We start from the raw sequence: 14,397 nt of genomic DNA on the forward strand, positions 1-14,397 counted from the left end.
TCCAGGGGAGGGGATTGAGAGTCAGCACCTCCAGGGGAGGGAAGGGGAATTGTTGTTGGTTGTTGAGGTCATTGCTGCCTGTCCATTTGTTCAGAATGTTCCGATACTACTCTGACTGGCCAGCTCCCTCCACATAAAATTGATCATGTTGTGTGTATCTGTGTGTGAAAAGTCCAGTGGAGACAGTTTTGAACAGATATAGGGGGAGAAGGACTGACTGATGTCTCCTCAGGGAAAAGCATTGCCACGTTTCAAGACGTTAAGTGAGTCACGACTGTGCTGAGATTCTTGAACTTTCCACATTTGTTTCTGTTTCTTTTCTTGAAAGGAAGCAATTTTTGAGGCCCAGGAAGTGAAGGAGCCAGAAAGCCAGGAAGAAATTGGTCTGGTGATTCCAACTGACAAAGCTTCAACAAAAGTCAAGTGTGAGGAATGTGAAGCACAAGGAGGCTTGGTGAGAGATCAGCGACACCTGGAGGAGCAGACAGATTCAAAGCCCAGAGAGCTGGTGAGAACAAATATCTACATTGTGCAGCCCCACAAGAGCTTTCAAACCACAAAATGGAACTGTTACACTGTGACGTCAGTCACATGAGGCATTCATCTGTGGAAACCTGCCTCCCACCCAACTCTGCTGGATCATTGCTCAGTCCATATCATGTATATCTCAACCAAGTTCCACTTCCTAATCTGACACAGTAAAGAGGTAGAAATAATATTAACATAAAATGTATGAAGAGATTGTGCCTCAGTATCACTCCCTGAGATATGTGAAAATTGTCAGCAGTTTAAACCAACAAAGATGCTGTATTGAATCAAAGAAAAGCTTACAATTTAATAAAGCATTTCCTTACTGTGGGCCTTTACACAGCAACAGACTGAGTCCCTGGCAAGTTCCATGCAAAACAGTGTACCAACAACTCAGATACCAAAGCTGTGTTCAGTACTAGTTAGAGTACAGCTTGAGTGTGGCATACAGTTCTGGTCAACACATTACAGGAAAGATGAGATTGCACTGGACAGGATGCAGATACTTACAAGGATGTCCTCACTGTCAACTCATGGCCAATCTTTGCATTGTCTGCAGACTTAGAACCATAGAACCACAGAACACTACAGCACAGAAAACAGGCCATTCAGCCCTTCTAGTCTGTGCCAAAACGTTATTCTGCTAGTCCCATTTACCTGCACCCAGTCCATAACCCTTCAGACCTCTCCCATCCATGTATCTATCCAATTTCTTCCTAAAACTTAAGAGAGGGCCCGCATTTACTACATCAGATGGCATCCCATTCCACACTCCCACCACTCTTTGAGTGAAAAAGTTCCCCCTAATGTTCCCCCTAAACCTTTCCCCTTTCACCCTAAAGCCATGTCCCCTCGTACTTATCTCTCCTAATCTAGGTGGAAAGAGCCTACTCGCATTAACTCTGTCTATACCCCTCATAATTTTGTAAACCTCTATCAAATCTCCCCTCATTCTTCTGCGCTCCTAGGAATAAAGTCCTAAACTGTTCTTCTGCGCTCCAAGGAATAAAGTCCTAACCTGTTCAATCTTTCCCTGTAACTCAACTCCCGAAGACCTGGCAACATTCTAGTAAATCTCCTCTGCACTCTTTCAATCTTACTGATATCCTTCCTATAGTTAAGTGACCAGAACTGCACACAATACTCCAAATTTTGCCTCACCAATGTCTTATACAACCTCACCATAACATCCCAACTCCTATACGCAATACTTTGATTTATGAATGCCAGGATGCCAAAAGCCTTTTTTACAACCCTGTTTACCTGTGATGCCACTTTCAGGGAATTATGTATCTGAACTCCCAGATCCCATTATACCCCAGATCTTCTTTAGCAAAAACAAAGCAAAAAGCAAGGGACTGAGGAAAACTGTACTCTGAGGATAAGTCAAGGTTGCTGCCTTTGGCAAAGAGGAGGCCAAGAGGCGTCCTGTGTAAAATTATTAGGGGCCCACATAGGGTAAAAAGGACAGACCTATTTCCCTTAGCAGAGGGTTCAAACACTAAGGGGCATAGATTTAAAGTAATTGGTGGAAAATTAAAGAGAAGGTGAGGAAGAAAAATCACCAGAGGGTTATAGGGCCCTGACAGTTACTTCTTGAAAGGCTGGTAAAGGCAGAAACTCCCATCACATTTAAATGTAATTTGGATGTGCTCATAAAGCGATTTGACCTGCAGCACCATGAACCCAATGCTGGAAGATGGGGAGAGGCTGGAGAGCTCTCTTTTCAAGCAACACGATGATTTTATATGATTTTGTGGTACATCACACCCTCCTCCATCGTAACCTCATACAATCTAGATTATGGTAGGAATCGATTCACCACTGCTGCCATGTCTGAGGTGGGCTTCATCCAGTGTGTCTCATGCTCTTATTGTTGACTGGTCTTTGGCACATCCATTGTCATCATGCGCTTGTCTTCTGGTTGCCTCCAGTTGTCTTCTAACACCTTTGCACTTCTGGTTCTTGCTGCCTTTCTGTTGTCAGGAGTGATGTTCTAGTTCACCTGCTCAGAATTCCCTGTGCAGAACTGCTCTTCTTCCCTCGTGAAATGGTAGGATGCTCAAATAGGGGTTGAACTGTGATGATGTAACCTTCCTCAACATTTTCTTGGTCAACTTCACAGTGTTCAGTTGCACTGTGGAAAATGAGATGATGTTGTTTGGTAAACAAACTGTCAGTCCATTGAGAAAACAAGAGGCTGCAGATGTTGGGATGGTCAGCTCAGGCAGCAAGGTCAGTCCTGATGCAGAGTCTGGAACCCAAGCATCAACCATCTCTTTGCTTCCACAGATGCTGCCTGACTCGCTGAGTTCCTCCAGCAGTTTGTTCTTTGCTCCAGTCCATTGAGAACCTCACTGAAGCATCTGTAGACTCTTTTGTATTGCCATTTAGTAAGACAAACAATGTGAATAGATCTACTAAATCAACATACTTTATTAAAAGCAGACTATATGGAACTAACAGCTTGCTGGAGCCTTGACTAATTTCTTCATGTCCTCTCTAGCCACAGGCGAGGTCCCGGAGGACTGGCGAGTAGCTAATGTTGTTCCATTATTCAAGAAAGGAAACAGGGATAATTCTAGTAACTATAGAATGGTGAGTCTCTCGTCAGTGGTAGGGAAGTTACTGGAAAGGATTCTTAGGGAGAGGATTTATGAGCATTTGGAAAACTATAGCCTAATTAGGGACCATCCGCAGGGCTTTGTGCAGGACAAGTCGTGTCTTACTAACTTGATTGAGTTTTTTTGATGAGGTGACGAGGGTGATTGATGATGGTAGAGCTGTGGATGTTGTCTACGTGGATTTTAGTAAGACATTTGACAAGGTCCCTCACAGGAGGCTCACCCAGAAGATTAAGATGCATGGGATCCATGGTGAATTGGCCATTTCAATTCTGAATTAGCTTGCCCATAGAAGACAGAGGGTAGTGGTCGATGGGACTTACTCTAGCTCGAGGTCTGTGAGTCGTGATGTTCCACAGGGATCCGTACTGGGACCTCTGCTGTTTGTGATGTATATAAATGACCTGGATGAAAATGTACATGGGTGGGTTAGTAAGTTTGCAGATGATAGGGAGACTGGTGGTCTTGTGGATAGCATAGAAGACTGGCAAAGGATAGAGCAGGATACAGATTAGTTGGAGATATGGGAAAAGAAATGGCAGATGGAGTTCAATCCAGCTAAATGTGAAGTGTTGCATATTGAGAGATCAAATGTAAAGAGACAGTACACCGTTAATGGCAAGACCCTTAACAATGTTGATGAGGGACCTTGGGGTCCAAGTTCATAGCTTCCTGAAAGTGCCTACACAGTTGATAGGGTGGAAGAGAAGGCTTATGGCATGCTTGCCTTCATTAGTCGAGGCATTGAGTTCAAGAGTCGGAAGTTATGCTGCAGCTTTATAAAACATTAGTTAGGCTGCATCTGGAGTATTGCATTCAGTTCTGGTTGCCCCATTATAGGAAAGGTGTCGAGACATTGGAGAGGGTGCAGAAGAGGTTTACCAAAATGCTTCATGGATTAGGGGGCATGTACTATGAGGGGAGGTTGGACAAACTCTGGAACAGCAGAGGCTGAGGGGAGATCTGATAGAGGTTTATAAGATTATGAAAGGCATAGATGTAGACAGCCAGTATCTTTTCCCCAGGGTTGAAATGTCTAATACCAGAGGGTGATAGGGGGTAAATTCAAAGGGGGTGTGTGGGGCAAGTTTTTTTACACAGAGAGTGGTGGGTACCTGGAATGCGCTGCCTGGGGTGGTGGTGGTGGAGGCAAATGCGATAGGGGTGTTCAAGAAGCTGTTAGGTAGGCACATGAATGTGATGGAAATGGTCGGATATGGATATTGTGTAGGCAGAAGGGATTAGTTTAGTTGGGCATTTTATTACTAATGTAATTGGTTCAGCACAGAATTGTGGGCCAAAGGGCCTGTTCCTGTGCTGTACTGTTCCATGTTCTTTGACCCTATTTTAAGTGCTCAGTTTCCTTGAGCCAGATGTGCTGACCATTGCAAGCTGTTTGTTGGGTGACACATTTTCACATCTGTGATGTATGTTTTTAGTAACATTGAGGCACACACTGTGCAAAAAGGTGATTGTGGATGGACTGACATGAATAACCTCTTACAGCATGGGAGTCGGAACCTAGCATTAAATTCCTTAGCCATGTGATGTTTGCTTTCTTTGGATCCTCTGCATGGTAGTCAGCTGTGACTAAGGGTCTATAAATTTAGCAATAGTGTTTTGCTTTGAACTTCGTACCACTCAGTGCTGATTCTCTTTCATTAACCCAGGTCTCACTTGGTAATCGTTAATCTTATACCACATTATGGCCTTTAGTAGCTCATTCACTTATATGTTTGGAATTGTGGATCAGTGCAGATGTTTCTATGGTTACAGCGTTTTAGCCACAGACACTAATTTAAAAAATAATCCACCCCTACATAAAATGCAGCGAATTGTGCAAAGCATTTCCATTTACTGAACATCACTAACCAGTGTGACACTTCTCTGGGAGTGTGACATTTGTGCAATCTGTCTCTTTTGCTGGTTTTGATTCTAGCTGAGTTTATCAGCCACCAAAAATCTCAGTCCATGTTCCAGTGTTTAGTCCAGCAGTTGTGAGAGGGACATGAATAAAGCAGACTGGTGGGACGAGGAGATGCAAGATGAGTGAGGGTATGAGGAGGTAGGTGCTGTGGGAGTGGGCAGGGACGGTGTGTAATATGAGGCTCTGGCATGGGGAGGGAGCAGGTTGCACACCCTTTGGGCTGACACTCTGCCATAGTTTTCCTCTGGTCATTTGTGCTGAGGGTTTGAGGGCTGACTGACTGTTATCTATGTAGACTCACATAGGTGGCCCTCGCTGTGAGAAGAACATGATACTAATATCAGATGAAGAGAAGAAGAATGTCTTGAAGAGTCTGGCACATGTTCAGAGGAAAGCTGAAGAGAAGCGAAGGAGGGATAGGGAGAGGCAGACACTGCGGGTGAGTGGCTCCTGACTGGAACACTGACTCAATAAACAGACACCAGCGCATGCAGCTAGAATTCCTGGACCATTCCCAGCATTGTCCACTTGTAATTTCAGCTTCACATCCCAGGGCTCAGAAGCATCTGAGCAGCCTTCTTGGGATTAAGCATTTGTCACCCTAGGACACTTTCAAGGTACAAAAGTGAGGGCAGGAATTCCCTGCCCCAGGGTCTGGAGTACCTCACATGAAGGCACAGAAAAGATGTCCTGGCCACAATCAGAATTAGTCCCTTGAGTATGCCAGTTGGAGGCGTCGCAGATTAGTGTTTGGATTCATTTATCTGTGTGGTCTTGTCCCTTATACAAAGACCCTTCTCCTCTTCCCAAAGGATCCTGAACTCCTTCCATTCCAGCTCAACAAGCTGGAACATGCACCAATACCTCATGGCAACTCCATCTGATCTCATGACCTTTGATATCCATGGCAGAGGTTAGGGTCAGGCACATCCTGGCATTTCTTCAACTCTGCAAACTAAGGGAACCAATATGCACAGTTGATGCACAGATCTGAGGCACAGAAACAATTTGGCCATTCATTTCTCAATCCGTTTGTATCGCATCAAATGCTATAGCCCCATTCATGTGTCTCCCACCACTATCACTGGAGTCAGTGTGCACTCCAGTCTGTGACACCAGAAAAAAATGTGCAGCCCAGTCCCCATTCACTGGGGTTCAGACTGTATTGCTGCTCAGGGTTCTTCACCTCTTGTCTCCCTTATTCGGCCGAGAACACATGCTCACTGTTCAGTAGTCAATGTCCTTGTTATTTTCTGCCCCGTTACATTAGTAAATTTGTGTCCTGTCTAAAATTAATCCCTGCCTCCCTGCTCTCTGGTCATTATCTCTCTCCTTCTCCCATCTAGGTACAGGAGGGCCTTTCCATTGCCAGGAACAGAACATCTGTTATTGACAGACCATTCCCTCAGGCCTATGGACAGGATGTTCACAATGAAAATTCACACAAGGTGAGACATCATGAACTATAGAGAGAACGCAACTCACAGTACCCAGGGATTATGAGATTGCACAGACCCTCCATTACACAGCACCTCCTTCACATAGCTGTCCACAAGCTAGGGAATGCAGAATCCATGGGCCCTTAATGGGGGGGTTCAGGGAGGGGCATGAATGGGAGAGTAACAGGTCAGACAGGATCATCTTTGTTAGGGTTTTGTTGCTGGAAATAAAGGTTCTGGAGGGATGGAATGTTGTTGGAGATAAAGAGGAGTAGAAGAAAGAGTTTAAATGGAGGAACTTAAGATCATGCTTAGGAGATGAATCAGGTCTGCTCTGCTCTGTGTTGTACGTCACTTTCCTACTCCCCTCCCAATAATCCTCGATTTCCTCAGTGCCCAAAAGCCATTGATTTCTGTCTCCTATACGGTCAATGACTAATCATCAGCAACCCCTTGAAGTAGACAATTCAAAGTTGCAAGCGAGTGGGGAAATTCATCATCCCAACAATTACATAGAAGCCCATCCCTCCAGTCCTCTTAATCACCTGTTGAAGTCCATCTTTTTCTCATCCCCCAATTCTCCCATTGCAGTCCTAACCTTGTTGTTTAAGATCATCCTGTATCCTATCCCATACTGAGTTGATGCCTCCTGGGTTTTAAGGCTCTCAGCATTTACCCAGGCAAGACCTCGTAAAATAAATATACATTTCAATGAGCACCTTTCATTCTTCTAAACTGCAGGGAATACAAACCCATTCTGTTCAATTTCTCCTAATCAGAAAACCCACTCATCTCAAGAACCACTCAAACAATTCTTTATTCCATCCTTATTTGGGTAAAAGAGACCAAAACTGTGCACTCTAATTGTGGATTTTCACCAAACTTGCTTCTCTTGTACTCCAATCCCTTTGTAATGAAAACAAAAACACTATTATTGTCTGCATGTTAATTACCATAGAACCATAGAACAATACAGCACAATACAGGCCCTTCAGCCCACAATGTTGTGTCAACCTTCAAACCACACCTAAGACTATCTAACCCCTTCCTCCCACACATCCCTCTATCTTAAATTCCTCCATATGCTTATCTAACAATCTCTTGAACTTCACCAACATATCAGCCTCCACCACCACCCCAGGCAGCACATTCCAGGCGCAGCCACTCTCTGGGTGAAAAACCTCCCTCTGACGTCTCCCTTGAACTTCCCACCCATTACCTTAAAACCATGCCCTCTTGTATTGAGCATTGGTGCCCTGGGAAAGAGGCACTGGCTGTCCACTCTATCTATTCCTCTTAATATTTTGTATACCTCTATCATGTCTCCCCTCATTCTCCTTCTCTCCAATGAGTAAAGCCCTAGCTCCTTTAGTCTCTCCTCATAATCCATACTCTCTAATCCAGGCAGCATCCTGGTAAATCTCCTCTGCATCCTCTCTAACGCCTCCACATCCTTCCTATAATGAGGCGACCAGAACTGGACACAGTACTCTAAGTGTGGTCTAACCAGAGTTTTGTAAAGCTGCATCATTACTTCGCGGCTCTTAAACTCAATCCCACGATTTATGAAAGCTAACACCCCATAAGCTTTCTTAACTACCCTATCCACCTGTGAGGCAACTTTCAGTGATCTGTGGATATGAACCCCCAGATCCCTCTGCTCCTCCACACTGCCCAGAATCCTGCCATTTACCTTGTACTCCGCCATGGAGTTTGTCCTTCCAAAGTGTACCACCCCACACTTCTCCAGATTGAACTCCATCTGCCACTTGTCAGCCCAGCTCTGCATCCTATCAATATCCCTCTGTAAGCCTCAACAGCTCTCCACACTATCCACAACACCACCAATCTTTGTGTCATCTGCAAACTTGCTAACCCACCCTTCCACCCCCTCATCTAAGTCATTAATAAATATCACAAAAAGTAGAGGTCCCAGAACCGATCCCTGTGGGACACCACTAGTCACAGCCCTCCAATCTGAATGCACTCCCTCCACCACAACCCTCAGCTTTCTACAGGCAAGCCAATTCTGAATCCACACGGCCTAGCCTCCCTGGATCCCATGCCCTCTGACCTGAAGAAGCCTACCATGCAGAACCTTGTCAAACGCCTTACTAAAATCCATGTAGATCACATCTACTACGCTACCCTCATTAATCTTCCTGGTCGCCTCCTCAAAGAGCCCTATCAGGCTTGTGGAGCAAGATCTTCCCTTCACAAAGCCATGCTGGCTGTCCCTAATCAGTCCATGATTCTCTAAATGCTCATAGATCCTATCTCTTAGAATCCTTTCTAACAGCTTACCCACCACAGATGTAAGGCTCACTGGTCTGTAATTCCCTGGACTATCCCTACTACCTTTTTTGAATAAGGTGACAACATTCGCCACCCTCCAATCCTCCAATACCATCCCCGTGGACAATGAGGACTCAAAGATCCTAGCCAATGGTTCAGCAATCTCCTCCCTCGCCTCACGAAGCAGCCTGGGGAATATTCCGTCAGGCCCCGGGGACTTATCTGTCCTAATATTTTCTAACAGCTCATCCTCTCTCTTGATAGCTACATACTCTAGAGCATTACCCTTACCAACACTGTCCTCAGCATCATCAAGACCCCTCTCCTTGGTGAATACTGAAGAGAAGTATTCATTGAGAACCTCACCCACTTCCACAGCTTCCAGGCACATCTTCCCACCTTTGTCTTTAATCGGTCCTACCTTTTCTCTAGCCATCCTTCTGCTCTTCACGTACAAGAAAAAAGCCTTGGGATTCTCCTTAACCCTACTCGCCAAAGCCTTTTCATGTCTCCTTCTCGCTCTCCTCAGCCCCTTCTTAAGTTCTTTCCTTGCTACTCTATATTCCTCACGAGCCCTACCTGATCCTTGCTGCTTACACCTTATGTATGCTGCCTTCTTCTTCCTAACTAGTTGTTCCACCTCTCTTGTCACCCATGGTTCCTTCACCCTGCCATTCCTTCTCTGCCTCACTGGGACAAATTTATCCCTAACATCCTGCAAGAGATCCCTGACCACATCTCCACAGTACATTTCCCTTCAAAAATGTCATCCCAATTTACATTCTCAAGTTAATTGTTTGCAACCTGTGTACATGGACACAACTCTTTGAATACTAACACACAAAAGTCTCTTACCTTTCATAAAAGTACACTGATTTTCCATGCTTCCTATCAAAAGGGATAATTTTGCATTTTCCCACATAATACTTCATCTGCCAACTTGCCCAATCCCTCAATGCATCCATCTTTTGAGGGAGAGTTAGCCATTAGTCATCTTCTTCAACCACAGCAGTCCATGAGGTGAACGTATTCCCACAGCACGGTTAGATCATGAATTCTTATATTATCACCATCTTATGATAAAGGAACAAGTCAGGATGGTGTGCGACTGAGGAGAACTTAAAGGTGGTAGTCTTCCCCTACATCTGCTGCCCTTGTCCTTCCAAGTAGTAGAGGTCATAGTTTTGGAGATATTGTCAAAAAGTCTTTGGGAAATTACTCTATTACATGGTGTAGATGCGATAACTCTGTAGCCATGTGCAAATGGGATGGGATGTGATGAATCTTTAGGGTTATGACCAATCAAGCAGGCTCACCTTTACTGGAAAATGTTGAACTTCATGAGTGTTTTGGGAGCTGCATTCATCCAAGCAAGAGAAAATATTCCATCACAATCTTGTTTCTTGTAGAAGGTTTTGGACATCTTATAACTATGATTACACATGTGACTGATTGATCCTATTAAGTTTTTGGTCAAGAGTCACCCTCAAGATGTTGGTGGTGAATGATTTGGCCATGTAGGACCAATGGTTAGACACTCTCTTATTGGAGATGGTCATTCATTGCCTGGCATTTTTGTGGCACTGTTGTTACTTGTCACTTATTATCTCAAGTCTGAATGTAGCCCAGGTCACACTGCACACGGGTGGGGACTGTTTCATTATCTAAGGAACTGCAAATGGATCTGAACACCACGCAATAAACAAATATTCTCACCTTTCCATGAAGCATTTTATTGATTAAGCAGCTAGTGATAGTTTGGTCTTGGACACCTCCCCAGGGAACTCCACAGGGATTTCCTGGAGATGAAATGGCTTCTAAAAGCCACAATCATTTTGCTTCACAATATGATTCCCAGTTTTCTCTGACCTTTTACCTTCACTTTTACAAGGGCTCACTGATGCCATCTTCAGTCAAATGCTGCCTTGATGTCAATCCCACCTTACCTTGGAAGGTACAGTCCAGTAGTAGGAGGAACAAAGGAATCTCGGAGTACAGATACACCAGACACTAAAAATTGCACGACAGGTTAGAAAGGCCTTAAAGAAAACAAACCAAGCATTAGGGATTATTTCAAAAGGGATAGAACTGAAAAATAAGAAAGTTACACTAAACCTTTATGGAAACTTGGTTCGGCCCTACTTGGAGCACTATGTACAATTCATATCTCCATATTGTAAAAATAATATAGAGACGGTGGAGAAGACTTAAAATACAAGAGGATTCATATCAGGAAAGGATGAACAGACTGGGTCTCTTTCTCAAGAAGACAATGCTCAAGGAATGACCTAATAGAGATTTCTAAAATTATGAAAGGTTTTGTTGGAGTGAATACCGAGATAATGTTTCCATATGGGGAAGAGCATAACTAGAGACCATCAACAGAAGGCAAATTCAGAAGAAACTTCCTTACCCATAGAGCAGTGAGAATGTGGAACTCTATCACAGGTAGTAATTGAAGCAAAGGTCCATTTAAGAGCAGGCAGACATGAACATGGGGGGAGAAGGAAACAGTAGACTGGTTGGGGGAAAGGGTCTGTTTCTGTGCAGCATGTCCTCTGTAGTTCTATGTACCTTTGGAACTCAGCCCTTTTTTATCTATCCTTGGACCAAAGCTGTAATAAATTTTGCAGCACACCAAGCACAGCGAGCAGGTTATTAGTAACTGTTGTTGATAGCACTGCCATCACTTTGCAGATGATTGTGACTGATTAACAGAGGGCTGGATTGAATTTGTCTGCCTTTTTGTTGACAGAACATAACCTGTGCAATTACTCTGGATGCTCTTGTGCACTCCCCACTTTTCAAGTTTTGTTCCTTGGGCTTATTGGTAAGATTAGAGTAAGGAATCTGTTGATCCAATTAGGTTACATTGTGATGGAATAAAATTCTTCTGCTTATGGCCATAGTTCTCATGCATGTTAGCTAGGTCTGTTTGATTCTATCCCATTCAGCACAGTGTTGCAATGGTAGTGCCATGCAATACAATGCTGTATTTCCTCCATATGAAAAGCAAGTTTGTTTCCATGAGGACTGAGCAATGGTCATTCCCACCTTTCCTGTATGAACAGTTACATCTGCAACAGGTAGACTAATGAGGGTAGGTTCAAGTAGGTATTTTCCCCATGTTGATTCTCTCACCATCTCCCTCTGGCTTAGTCTAACAAATATGCTCTTCAGTACTCTGCCAGATTTGTCAATGGTGGTACTCCAAGCAATCCATTTTGATGGACATTGAAGCCACCTAGCTAATGCAATCTGTGCCCTTCTAACTCATAATGCTTCTTCCATGTGGTGTTCAGCAACAAGGAGCATGGATTCATCAGCTAAGGGAAGACAGTATATATTCACAAAGGTTTCCTTTGTTGTGTTTGGCCTAGTTCCATGAGATCTCATGGAGCTTGGAGACACGGACCCAAGTGTTGAATACTTCTGGGCCACTAACTTGCCAACTGCATATCGCTGGTGGTACAGGACGTGTACAGGAATCATGACAGAGATTGAATGCCAGGCTTGACAAGTCTGTGGGACAGTTCTCACAGTTCTGGCACATTTCCAAGTGTTAGGGAGATAGAGCTTATATGATCTACTGGGCTATGTGTGCCTTTGACCTAGGCATCTGCTTTAGGTAGGTCAAAGCCAGGTGATCCATCCGGTTATGGATCATCCCCGCATCTTTGCTGCAAGTAAGTTGCTTGTTCAGTGTTTAAGATAACAGTTAAAAGTCAACCAATAAGGATGACAGATTTCCTTCCCTAAAATACACTTGTGAACCAGAAGGGTCTTTGTAATAATGTGGTAGTTTTATGCTCATCATTGCTAATTCTGGCATTTTATTTCAGATTTACTTAAATTCCCAGCTGCCTTGATAAAATTTGAGCATATTGCTGGATTGTTAGTCCAAATCCCCAGAGGTAGCCCTAGAATTAGAAAACTAGAGGGTTGGGCTGGTTGACTGGGCCCCTAAACATTCAGTCCTGGGTCTCTCATTCTCCCGAATCCCTTACATTTCCCTGGATCAGTTACCCCATCTGGCACTCTCACTCCTCCAGTCCCCACACTCTCCCAATCCCCTTCCATTCCATCATTCCTGATTTGCCTCATCCTGAGATCTATTCACTCCCTGACTCCCTTTACCCCTCCCAATAGAAGTCATTCCGTGGGAATGCACCTTCGCCCTCCAATATGACACCATGGTTCAGGGAATTACAGTGTGACGGTGCCTGTTTGTGTTCCACACTAGGAATCCATTCACTGGAGGACCAGGGTCAGGAAAACTTTGGAGCAACTTCGACAAGAACGTACCTTCATTCTAAGATCAAAAGGCAAACGGTAGGAAATCCTCCATTTAAACAGAGAGTGAGGAGGTGGAGTTGAGTGGGCATGAGGGTGGGATTGATAGGTTGAGGTGGTGGTGATGTTGAACGATGTTGTTCGAGGGGTGAGGATGGGGTTGTTGGAGGTGAATGGAATGGGGTATCAGAGTGAGGAGAAGGGGTGGAGATCTAGAGTGTGGGTAATGGGGTAAATTAGTGAGGGGTGTAGGTGAGGATGAAGTGACAGATGAGGTATAAAAGGTAGCGGTGTGAGGGTGGGAGTTGTGCTGTGGGGTTGAGAACGAGTGGCTATTTTAAGGGGTGAGGATGGTTATGTGGGGATTGAAGATGTGGGCAACAGTTGAAGGATCAGGGATGGAGCTTTGAAGTTGAGGGTGAGGGATGGGCTGTGGGGTACATTTGAGGGTGTGAGGGTTGCGGCTGGGAGGGGTTGCCATTGAAGGTGTGAAGGGTGAGGGATGGGGTAGTTGATGTGAGGCTAATGGGGATAAGCTGAGTTCCAAGGTCGGTGGTTGTTACCCATGCACCTCTTCATAGGAACACAGCCAGTTTTAAGGAACTGTTCAATCCAGTGGAAACCAAGGACTTCGCCAATGGGAAGAATCAGAGTGGACATTCTAAGGAGGTCGGACCATCAGAAATCCATGTAACACATTCCCACAATCCGTTGTGCTGAATGGTGTGTTTCAAATAGGATGCAGCTGGGTCTATGGCCAAAAGTCAGCAAGGATGGGTCAGTGTCAGTGGGACACCAGATGGCCCCAAGTATTCAACTATAGACCGAGGAGTGCAGTCTCAGCTCAAACCCCTTTCCACAGATAAGGGAATATGTGCGGGAGGTAGCCATTTGGCGAAGCCCTTGACATGCTCCATCATTCAAAGCACCTCGCTGATGTTCTGTCTCCTCTTTCCTGTCCTCTCTTCATATCCTTGGATTCCCCTATTGCCCTAAATCCTATCAATCTCAGTCTTGAATATACTCATTGACTGTGCACGCAGAACTCTCTTTGTTTAGATGATTCCAAGGATTTGCAAATATTTGAATGAAGAAAATCTCTTTATCTCAGTCCTAAGTGGCCAATCACTTATTTTAAATCCTTGGTTCTGCACTCCAGCCAAGGAGAAAAGCATTTAACAGTTATCCGGTCATCCATTAAAAGTTTAATAGGTTTCACTGTATCATCTCTCACTCTTAATTCCAGGGGCCCATTGCACTCAAATCCTTTTGCAGAGGTTGACTCTTTTGT

The sequence above is a fragment of the Pristis pectinata genome, chromosome 19, assembly GCF_009764475.1.
Source record: "Pristis pectinata isolate sPriPec2 chromosome 19, sPriPec2.1.pri, whole genome shotgun sequence".
Taxonomy (NCBI): Eukaryota; Metazoa; Chordata; class Chondrichthyes; order Rhinopristiformes; family Pristidae; genus Pristis; species Pristis pectinata.